Source organism: Neoarius graeffei, chromosome 6, assembly GCF_027579695.1.
Source record: "Neoarius graeffei isolate fNeoGra1 chromosome 6, fNeoGra1.pri, whole genome shotgun sequence".
NCBI classification, from domain to species: domain Eukaryota; kingdom Metazoa; phylum Chordata; class Actinopteri; order Siluriformes; family Ariidae; genus Neoarius; species Neoarius graeffei.
The window spans coordinates 29,532,927-29,544,355 of NC_083574.1; the positions used below are offsets into that span (position 1 = coordinate 29,532,927).

An 11,429-nucleotide genomic window follows, 5' to 3' on the forward strand; every position below is an offset into this window, starting at 1 on the left:
GTGGTTAAAGCCGCAATTCTGCGGGGTTACCAGTTAGTACCTGAAGCTTACAGGCAGTGCTTCCGGTGCTCAAAAAAGGTAGACAGTCAGACCTATATGGAATTCGCTCGTGAGAAAGAGATACTGTTCGATCGTTGGTGTACAGCTAGTGAGGTGCACAGTAAAGCGCAACTGCGCGAACAGGTGCTGATCGAGGAGTTTAAGAATTGCCTTCCTCCTTCTGTTGCCACCTTTCTCCATGAGCGTCAGGTAAATACATTACATCAAGCCGCGGTTCTGGCTGACGAGTATGCGCTGACACATCGCGTGACTTTTAAAAACAAACATCGTTCTGACTCGCCTAAAACTTTGTCTGGTGGTGAACAAACCTGTCATTATTGTAAGAGGCCCGGTCATTTGGTGGCTGACTGTGTAGTGTTAAAGAAGAAGCACGGAAAGTTGGACACCAAGAGTGTGGGGTTAATTAAAGCTTGTCCTTCCTCCTTTGCTTTACAAGCTGTGTCTGGGTTGAAAACTGGCTATGAACCCTTTCTAAGTGATGGCTATGTGTGTCTGGCTGGTGATCAAAATCGTGTGTCAGTGCGTATCTTGCGTGATACTGAAGCTGCACTGTCGTTTATCTTAGGGGGAATCTTGCCTTTGTCTGAAAATACAAAGACGGGGACTAGTGTCCTTGTGCGTGGCTTTGAAATGGGGTCGGTGACCGTTCCACTTCACCAAATTGAGTTGCAATCTGATTTCGTTACTGGTACTGTTGCTGTGGGGGTTTGTGGCTCACTGCCTATTCCGGGAGTAACTTTTATTCTTGGGAATGATATCGCATTTGGTAATGTGTGGGCCAAACCGAATTCAAATGTGCTGCCCAAGGTTTCTGTCCCTGATCCATCTGTGTGCGGGAGCATCCCGAAGTGTTCCCCACCTGTGCCGTCACTCGTGCTATGACGAAGCGCGCAGCTTCTGAGGAGCGTAAGCGCTCACTGTCCTCCTCTGCTGTTGATGTGCCCGATTTGTCTGATTCGTTCTTTGCTAATCTTGATGATTTAGGTAGTATTGTTCCTTCGTCTACTACTTCTGTGCCGTTGGCGAAAGTTGAAAGCACACTGAACTTGTCTCATGAAAATTTGATTTCTGCTCAGAAATCTGACTCAACGCTTGCTCCATTGTTGCAGCTTGTGTCAGATGTTGACATAGAAAAAGAACCGCAGTGTTTATTTTTCAGAGACGGAGTGTTGATGAGGAAGTGGAGACCTCCTCATGCTCCAAACCTGGGGAAGGAGTGCATCCAAATTGTGTTGCCTGAGATGTATAGAGGTAAGGTTTTAAAGTATAGCTCATGATTGTTTGGCTGGACACTTGGGGATAGCAAAGACATTAAATCATATTACTCAACATTTTTTCTGGCCTAGTGTTAGGAGAGATGTTGTTCGTTTTTGCAAGACGTGCCACGTTTGCCAGTTAGCTGGCAAACCAAATCAAACCATTCCACCTGCGCCGTTGTATCCTATCCCTGTTTTAGGCCAGCCATTCGATACAGTCATCGCTGATATTGTTGGTCCACTTGACCGTGCAAAAGGTGGGTACCAGTATCTGTTGACAATGATGTGCACAGCGACTCGCTTCCCAGAAGCGATCCCTCTGCGTACTATCACCACCAAGGCTGTACTTAAGGAGCTGTTAAAATTTTTCTCGCTGTTCGGTCTACCCAAGGTTATGCAGACCGACCGTGGGTCTAATTTTACCTCTCGTCTCTTTGCCCGCGTGTTACAACAGTTGCGCATCCAGCACAACATTTCCAGTGCTTTTCACCCTGAGAGTCAGGGGGCACTGGAACGTTTCCACCAGACTTTGAAGAGTATGTTACGGAAGTATTGTTTAGAGACTGGTAGGGATTGGGCTGATGCTATTCCCTGGTTGTTGTTTGCATGTAGGGAAGTTGTCCAGGAGTCTTTGGGATTTAGTCCAGCTGATCTCGTTTTTGCGCACTCACCACGAGGTCCGTTGGCTGTCCTGAAACACCAGTGTTTTAGTGATGACCCCACTAAGAACATACTTTCTCATGTATCTGACTTTCGCGATCGTTTACATCGGGCATGTGAGTTTGCTCGTGAACATCTAAAACAAACTCAGTGTAAAATGAAGCAGTGGTATGACCGTAAGGCTGTCGATCGTCACTTTGTAGTGGGTGACAAAGTGCTGATGTTGCTACCTGTTCCTGGGTCTGCTTTGCAGGCTCGATTTAGCTGCCCATATGAAGTTTTGGAAAGAGTGTCTGATCGGGACTATGTGATTGCGACTCCAGATCGTAGGCGTCAGAAGCACTTATGTCACGTGAATATGTTGAAGCCGTTTCATGAGCGTGACTCCTCTGCTCTTCCTCTTGTGCCACCTGACCCGCAACCGACTGCTGAACCGGCGCTGTCCAGTGGTGCGGTGCTGATCTCTGCGGTGGAAGAGGGGGACGATGACGTTGGGAGTAGCCCGTGTCGTGCAGTGGTAGAGGGGCGCTTGAACAATTCTGCTATGATTTCTGTGCTTGACTCTCACCTTCCTCATCTATCTCCGTCGCAGAGGGCTGACATAGGGGAAATAGTCAACCAGTTCCCTGAGCTCTTTGGCGATGTACCAAAACAAACACGAGTTCTCGAGCATGATATTGATGTTGGCGCTGCAGTTCCCATCAAGCAGCATCCATACCGCGTTAATCCTGCAAAGAGGGCAATTTTGAGGAAGGAGGTGGAGTACATGTTGGCGAATGGCATTGCTGAGCCTAGTTCGAGTCCCTGGAGTTCTCCTTGTCTTCTTGTAGCTAAACCTGATCACACGTTCCGTTTTTGTACTGATTACCGCCGTGTCAATGCAGTCACGGTACCTGACTGTTATCCTCTTCCGAGGCTTGATGACTGCATTGACAGGGTGGGGTCAGCTGTGTTTGTGAGCAAATTTGATCTGCTCAAAGGTTACTGGCAAATTCCGTTGACAGCCAGAGCCAAGGAAATTTCTGCCTTTGTAACACCAGACGATTTTCTGTCTTATCGCGTAATGGCATTCGGCATGCGTAACGCTCCCGCGAGTTTTCAGAGACTGATCAATACAGTGTTGTTGGGTATGTCTAATTGTGAGGCCTATCTTGACGATGTTGTATTGCACAGTCCTGATTGGTCCAGTCACCTTGTCCAAATTCAAGAACTGTTTCGGCGTCTCTCGTCTGCAAATTTGACCATCAATTTGGCAAAATACGAATTTGGAAAGGCTACTGTTACGTATCTCGGCCGCTTGGTGGGAGGGGGTAAGGTGCGTCCGTTGGATGCAAAAATCTCTGCCATCTGCAATTTTCCTGCCCCTGCTGATCGCCGCGAGCTCCGCAGATTTCTTGGCATGGCGGGCTACTATCGTGCGTTTTGCAAGAACTTTTCTGCAGTAGTAGCCCCGTTAACTGACTTGTTAAGTCCGAAGGTTCCGTATGCCTGGTCGGAGCAATGCAGCAGGGCTTTTGAAAATCTGAAGTCGCTTTTGGTTGCGACTCCAGTTTTGAGCGCGCCTGATTTTTCAAAGCCCTTCTCCCTTGCTGTCGATGCATGTGACTATGGTGCTGGAGCTGTCCTCCTCCAGCTCGGTGCTGATGAAATTGAACATCCCGTCTCTTATTTCTCTAAGAAATTTAGCCTTCCGCAGCGGTCATATTTGACCATAGAGAAGGAGGCACTAGCCCTGGTCCTTGCTGTACAACACTTTGAGGTTTACTTGGGTGCCTCAAAGAACATCGTCGTCTATACCGACCATGACCCGTTAAAGTTCATCTGGCGCATGCGTAATTCAAATCAGCGGCTCATGTGGTGGTGTTTGATCTTGCAATCTTTCAACTTGCAGGTTAAACACATTCGGGGTACGGACAACGTTATAGCGGACGCTTTGTCCAGAGTGCCTTAGTGGTGTCTTCTACGGTATAGACCCTTTTCAGTCACGTGACCTTCGTAAACGCGACCGCCATTTTGGACATGTAGTGGACTTCGGCTCAAATCGGTTTGAATGCGAGGAAGGCGACAAACATAAAAGAAAAAGGAGCAAGATGCAGAAAACTGTATTTACTAGTTTACTGTAATTATGATCTGGCAGCTATTTACACCGGATCCAGTGTAAATAGCTGCCGGAGCCAACATCCGTTATAGCGCGCTGGCTCCGGCCGGCCGCGAGCGAGCGCGCAGGCTCCGGCCGGCCGCGAGCGAGCGCGCTGGCTCCGGCACCTCAGACGTTGGCTCCGGCAGCTATTTACACTGGATCCGGTGTAAATTGCTGCCAGATCATAATTACAGTAAACTAGAATGGAATGTTAACACATTCGTCTTACCTCCAACAAAGTGGTCACTACACAAGCGTTGGTATGCCGCTATCCATCTTCTCCGTCAGTCAGCATCTACCAGGATCCGATAAAATGATAACCCTTGCCTTGTTTGTTGATGGTTACTACATCCAGGTGCACAACAACATAGTGGCATGATGGAAGTCTTGCTGAAAATAAACACTTTCTTTGCTGCCGTTCCTCAATGTTGGCTGTGGTAAACTACTGGTAGTACATGTCCAAAATGGCGGCCGCGTTTGTCGTGACGTCACGTGAAAAGGGTCCATACCCGTATTTTTTTTTTTGATGTTTGGTAATGTTTTTTATGTATATATACACGTATATATATGAACCATTACGCATTTTGTTTGCCTTATTGTGCCTATGTTTGTGCCACACACCCGTTCTCTTTGTGGACCTGGTGCGTGTGCACATTTTTTCACTTAACTATGTTTGTGTGTCTTGCACCTGACCTGCCTGTGGACATGGTGTATGACGTTGTTTTTTGTGTTAGTAATTTGGGGACTATGTCACCAACTTAGTGGGGAGGTGTTACGTCCTCCTACCACTAGGGGCCCCCAGTACATTTTTGTATGGTTGTTGCACCTAATTGTTTTACAGGTGGCTGGGGTAGAGCCAATGATGTCTCCCCTATAAATACAAGGGTGGGAGCCTGAACACGCTCTCGCTGTCCTCAGGGGTTGGCTCCACGCCTATCTGATGCCTGCTTGTTTCTTCTTTGTGGTTGGTTTCCCCTTTGTATATGCTTTAATTCTTTGTTGGTTCTCCCTTGGTTTGTTCTTTTATTATTTTACAATAAAATACCCCTAGACTTAAACGAGCCCTGTGACTTTTGTCATAGATGTTACACTGCTACATCAGTTTGTAACATGCTGTCTAATGTCAGACAGCCCACCGTCCGCCACTGAAAACACTTGCCAACAGACTTTACAGTTTGCTCTGTAGTCGTCTCCACTCACGCTGTCCAGCCAAGGATGTGCCTCTTCCCACTCACGTCTGTATTTTTGTAAGCGTTTACGCTTTTGAGGACGTGGTGGAGTCCCGGGTGCAGCAGACATTTTTAAAAGGCCCGGGTTTTTTGAGCAGCGCCGGTGTGTGTTGTCTGTCTCTAGGCAACCGTGACAGCGCCACACGCAGTGACACAGACAGCCAGGCACAGACGCACAGAGCGGGACAGAGTGGAGGGGTTTGTGTCCTGGGTAGATCCCGCAACGGAGTATTTCCTGTTTTATTTTGTTCATTATTGTTAGATTTAGTGTTGATATGTGTGAGACAGACATGTGTATTGGACATTTATGAAAATACGGAATAAATCGCGTCCCGTATCGGTTCAATACGGGACACAAGATTTAATTGCCAAATAAAGGACGATTCCGTATTTTAGGGGTTGGGTGGCAACCCTAGTATAGAGGCCCATTTCCAGCAACTATCACTCCAGTGTTCTAATGGTACAATGTGTTTGCTCATTGCCTCAGAAGGCTAATGGATGATTAGAAAACCCTTGTACAATCATGTTAGCACAGCTGAAAACAGTTTAGCTTTTTAGAGAAGCTATAAAAGTGACCTTCCTTTGAGCAGATTGAGTTTCTGGAGCATCACATTTCTGGGGTCGATTAAATGCTCAAAATGGCCAGAAAAATGTCTTGACTATATTTTCTATTCATTTTACAACTTATGGTGGTAAATAAAAGTGTGACTTTTCATGGAAAACACAAAATTGTCTGGGTGTCCCCAAACTTTTGAACGGTAGTGTATATGCTGCTCCATGTTGAGAAATTTCGGCTGTTCTCACACTTGGCCCATTTCAGTTCTCCAGTGCTCTCAGGTCGATGACAGCATTTTTTTCTACACGCATGAACACGACAAATTAACTCGGACCCCTCTAAAATGACCTACACTCTATAAACTACACTTGGACAACCTTCAGAGGTTTGTTTGTGGTTCAGTTGATTTGTGCAGTGTGAAAACAAAGTGGTCTCAGTCCACTATACATTTTGCTTTGTAGATAAACACAGTGAGAGTTGCTGTACAAACAGTGGAGTTCAAAAGTCTAAGGGCATGAGTGAAAATGCTTCTATTTGGCATTCTTTTTCAATTTAACATAAAGATTTTCAAGTAATATTATCAGCAACACCTTATGAACATAGTCGCAAACAATGATGAAGGTATCATGCTCCGCTCCGGCCATCCACTCCGGAGATTACAAATCTTTCACGCCAGCGCTGATCAGAATCCGGAACGGGAATTCCTTCATGCCTGCATTCACTTCCTGGTTTTCTCTGCTGTTATAAAAACGCCGTTCTCAGACAGGAAGTTTGCCAGAACGCCTTGCTTTGCTTCTACTGTAGCCGTTTCTGTGCCTCTGTTATGTTTCATGGTTGTTTGCTCAAGCTCATTTTTCTATTTCATGGTTTTTGCACTAAGGGTTTATTCTAGTTCATGGTTTTTTGCACTAGGTTTTTTTTCTTGTTTTTGTTTTTTTGTCCTTGCCTGCTTTTTGTGTTTTTGTCTAGTTTTCTCTCTCTTGTTGTCTGGATTATTTTTGCCATTTGTTTTTGTCCCGTTTGTTTACCCTTGTGCCACGCCCTTTTACCTGGATTAAATCTCTCTATTTATTTGATTACTGTCTGTGTTCTGCTTGTGGATCCTTATCCCACCACACCTCCACGACCCCTAACAGTACGTTCTGGCCAACATGGATCCAGCGGAACTCACCCATCTGAGAACGGCCATCCAGCAGCAAGGGACTGTCCTCGGGACCCATTAGCAAGACCTCCAACAGATTACACAGAACCTCGCCACCCTGTCCAACTCACTCAACCTCCTCACTACACAAATGCAGCACTATCAAGCCATGCCTACCTCTGCCCAGCAGTCTCCAACTTCAGCTCCTGCCACTGCCTTTTTCCGCGAGCTGAGACTCCCAGCGCCTCAGCCCTACGATGGAGAGCCAGGTACTTGTAGATTGTTCTTGTCTCAATGCTCATTGATCATGGAGCTGCAACCTCTGACTTTCCCCACAGAACGCTCCCGGGTGGCATATATCATCACGCTCCTCACTGGGAAGGCCAGGGAGTGGGGAACAGCGGTCTGGGACGCCGCTGCTCCCTTCTGCTCCTGTTTCACAGATTTCTCTGAAGAGATAAGGCAAACTTTCGACTGCTCTCTGTCCGGCCAGGAGGCCGCTAGGGAACTTATGGAGCTGCGGCAGGGGTCCCGGTCTGCCTTGGACTATGCCATGAAGTTCTGGACATTGGCGGCATCATGCAGTTGGAATGAGAATGCCCAGGTCGACACGTTCCTGCATGGCTTGTCTGACATCATTCAGGATGAGCTGGTATCACGGGAACTGCCGTCAGACCTCTCCAGTCTCATGGACCTCGCCAACCGCATCGACGCCCGGATCCAGCAACAAAGGAGAGAGAGAAGACCCGCCCCAGCTTCACCTCTTCTCCACCTCCCGACTTGTCCGTCGAACCTATGCAGGTAGACCAGGTATGGGTGTCAGTGGAGGAACAACAATGCCGGCAGAGCACAGGGTCCTGTTTCTACTGTGGTCAGCAAGGACACACCTGCCAAGCCTGCCCGCTAAAAGGACAAGCCCCACCAGTGAATCGAGAGGCCCTGGTGGGCAACACTTGGAACCAGCCCCCCGCTGATCGACTGTTACTCCCTGTCATCATTATCCACGACAACCAGCATCACCATCTCCAGGCCCTCGTCGACTCAGGGGCAGACAGGAACCTAATCTGCTCTGCCACTGCCAAGCATCTGGGAATTCTGCTACTCACCCTCGATGTCCCTCTCACAGTCCTGACACTCAATGACACTGACCACCATCACCCACCTTACCGCCCCGCTCACCCTGAGGATTTCTGGTAAGCACTCAGAAACCACACAGCAAAATCCGCATACCCAAATTAACACTGTCAGATTTCATTTCAGCACTTTTAAAGTGTCTATATGGGTCCACCCCATGAGTGTTAATTTAACTCTTTTTGCAGTGTTGGTACCTTAACACTAATTTGGTGTCATTTTTCACTCTTTTTGGAGTTAAAAGTTAACACTTATTAACAACATCCAGTGTTAGTTTTTCTCAACACTGATATGTAGTGTTAGACATTAACTCTCTCAGAAGATCATTTGTTGACTATAAAAGTGTTAGCCCCATAACACTTAAAAGGCAGTGGCGGTTCTAGACCAAAATTACTAGGGGGGCCGAGGTGGGGCCAGTGTTTTTTCAGGGGGGCACATATGGGCAAAACATGGCAATATTTAAGCGTTCAAAATGTTTTGTTTAGTTTATTTAAAACCAAAACAAAATACATTGAGCATAAATACAATGAGATAAACATTCTGTCTCAATAGCCTAAACATAAAATAATTGTGCTCAGTAAATCTTAAAACCATGTTTCTCTTTTTTGTAAAACAAGATTTCTATTTTTGCATACAATGAACCTTTTCTTCAGACGTGGCTGCACTGGAGTGTTGTCCAAGCACTTGCTGATATCTGGAGAAAGGTGAATACAGTAAATATGAGAGTGCAACTGAGAACAACATTTATTTATCATTATTCATTTATTATTATATCTATTATTTTTATTTTATATTTATTAATTGGTGGCACGGTGGTGTAGTGGTTAGCGCTGTCTCCTCACAGCAAGAAGGTCCTGGGTTCGAGCCCCGTGGCCGGCGAGGGCCTTTCTGTGTGGAGTTTGCATGTTCTCCCCGTGTCCGCGTGGGTTTCCTCCGGGTGCTCCGGTTTCCCCCACAGTCCAAAGACATGCAGGTTAGGTTAACTGGTGACTCTAAATTGACCGTAGGTGTGAGTGTGAATGGTTGTCTGTGTCTATGTGTCAGCCCTGTGATGACCTGGCAACTTGTCCAGGGTGTACCCCGCCTTTCCCCCATAGTCAGCTGGGATAGGCTCCAGCTTGCCTGCGACCCTGTAGAAGGATAAAGCGGCTAGAGATGATGAGATTTATTAATTATTATTCAGACTTCACACTTTCAGGGTAGGCTATATGAATTGTAGGTCGACACTGCTCACACACATACATTTATTCAACATCACAAACCTGATGGTGCTGTACTTGATATGCATGGTGAATCTGGTTGTCCCAATGACTTGTTGGGTTGTCCCTCATTCTGTCCCTCAATCTGATCCTGAATGTCTTCATCCTCACTCTCAGATTGCCTTTCAGATGCCTCACTTTCCACTTCTCCAACCACCACCTCTGGCTCTCCACCTCTGGCTCTCTCTCCTCTTTCATAATCTTCATCTTCCTTACTCTCTCTATGTTGCTTTTTGTCAACAGGGACAAAAAAGGACATAATCTCCTTCTTACTTCTTTCCATGATGATAGCCTACAGTAGGTCTGTACTAAAAAGTAAACGGAGAGGAATGTAGCCTCTACATATCAAAAGGCCATCCGAGTTTTACAAGAAGGTTAAACACTGTCGGTTATTTTACCCATTTCCCAAAAATATTAAGTTAGGCTACTTATTGCTGTGCAACGCACTTTTAAGAAAGCGCAATAAAACGGATTTATTATTGTAGTGAACAACAACAATAAAACACGGATATGTGCAAACACTGACGTTACGAAATTGAATAATTTTCCTTACCTTCGCCTCTTTGCAGTAGCCTAGTCCTTGCAGGGCTGCAATCTCTCACGTCCGAAGTTTACACACTGTAAAAAAAATATTTGTTGTTTTAACTTAAAAAAGTTAGTGCAAGGGTTGCCTTAAGGGCTGCCTTAAAATTTTGAGTTCACTGAAAATTAATATAGTAAGTTCACAACAATTTAACTTACTATGTGAATTCCAGTGAACTCAAAATTTTAAGGCAGCCCTTGCACTAACTTTAAGTTAAAACAACAAATATTTTTTTTACAGTACAATTCGCGCTGCTGCGGGTCTTTCTGCTGCAGGTAACAGTGTGCGTGTAGCGCTTTAAGGAGTCCGTGTAGAACACTCCGTCATGTCAGTTCCGATCTTCGAGCCAGCGCACGTCAAAATTAATAAATCTTGTTACCTGTTCAGCACAGGGGCCACAACAGGGGCCAGGAGCAATTTTACAGGGGCACTGGCCCCCCCTGGCCCCCGTTTAAAACCGCCTATGTTAAAAGGTGTAAATACAGCTCTTCCTGGAAATGATTTTCAAATTAAAGTTTGCTGAAATAAAGGTAGACATATTTTGTGTTTTACAATTAAACATTTATTTTAAACATTTGCACCCCCAAAAAATGAAGTCACATTAAAAAAATGTAACAATATGTAACAATATATGTCCTTTCACTCTCATTAGAATATTGCTTCTGAAATGGTCTAAAGTAAGTCAACTGGTCAACAAAAATCAAAGCAGGTTCATTACTTTAGGGGCTTTTCCACTACCAACGCAGCTGAGTTGGGCTGAGCCGTGCGGTGCTGAGTTAGGCTGAGTCGAGCTGAGTGGGGCTGTTGGGGTTGCATTTCGACTACAACTGCGCTGAACCGTGCTGGCTGGAAGTGGGTGGACACATTGGGTGGAGTTAGCGAAAGTGGGTGGACGTCACGTGATGTCGTTAGGCGGTGCAAACAGTGACATCAGTGACCTTTTAAGCGGTAGTCTCACGACTCGGATAGTAAACAATAAACATGGAGGACATGGAGTCGTTTCCTCACTTGGGTTGGTCTTCCATCTTCTAGTTTTCTGATCTTCTTCTTTGTCGTAATTCTTCTTCTTCCGGGTTTACGGTGTTTACAGATCCCAGCGTGCTCGCAGGGCGTGTGTGGGCATGTGAGGACACTCCTCCTCACCAATCAGTGCACAGGGGAGTGTCTCCTCACGCCCCTAGCCCCACTTGGCTCGGTTGGGCTCACTTCAGCCCCACTCCAAAACCGTGCGAGTTTTGGGTGCTGAGTAAGGCTGAAGTGAGCTCAGTCGTGCTGCTCTGAGGTAGTCGAAACGCGAGCCGTGTTGGGCTGAAGTGGGCTGAAGTGGGCTGAAGTGAGCTGAAAAAGGGTAGTGGAAAAGGCCCATTAGTTCCTGTATACAGTATGCATGAAAGTATTCATCAAAATAAATGCA

At 46.2% G+C, this 11,429-nt stretch overlaps 1 long non-coding RNA gene across 1 annotated transcript; it reads right to left on the reverse strand.

Moving 5' to 3' along the window:
* Window positions 1–8,720: 8,720 nt before the first annotated feature.
* LOC132887405 (uncharacterized) lies at window positions 8,721–10,065 on the reverse strand. Its single transcript, XR_009654822.1, has 3 exons — window positions 9,986–10,065; window positions 9,436–9,661; window positions 8,721–8,867 (listed from the first exon to the last, which is right to left on the reverse strand). It is a non-coding gene; the product is annotated as an uncharacterized LOC132887405 (long non-coding RNA).
* Between the last annotated feature and the right edge of the window lie 1,364 nt (window positions 10,066–11,429).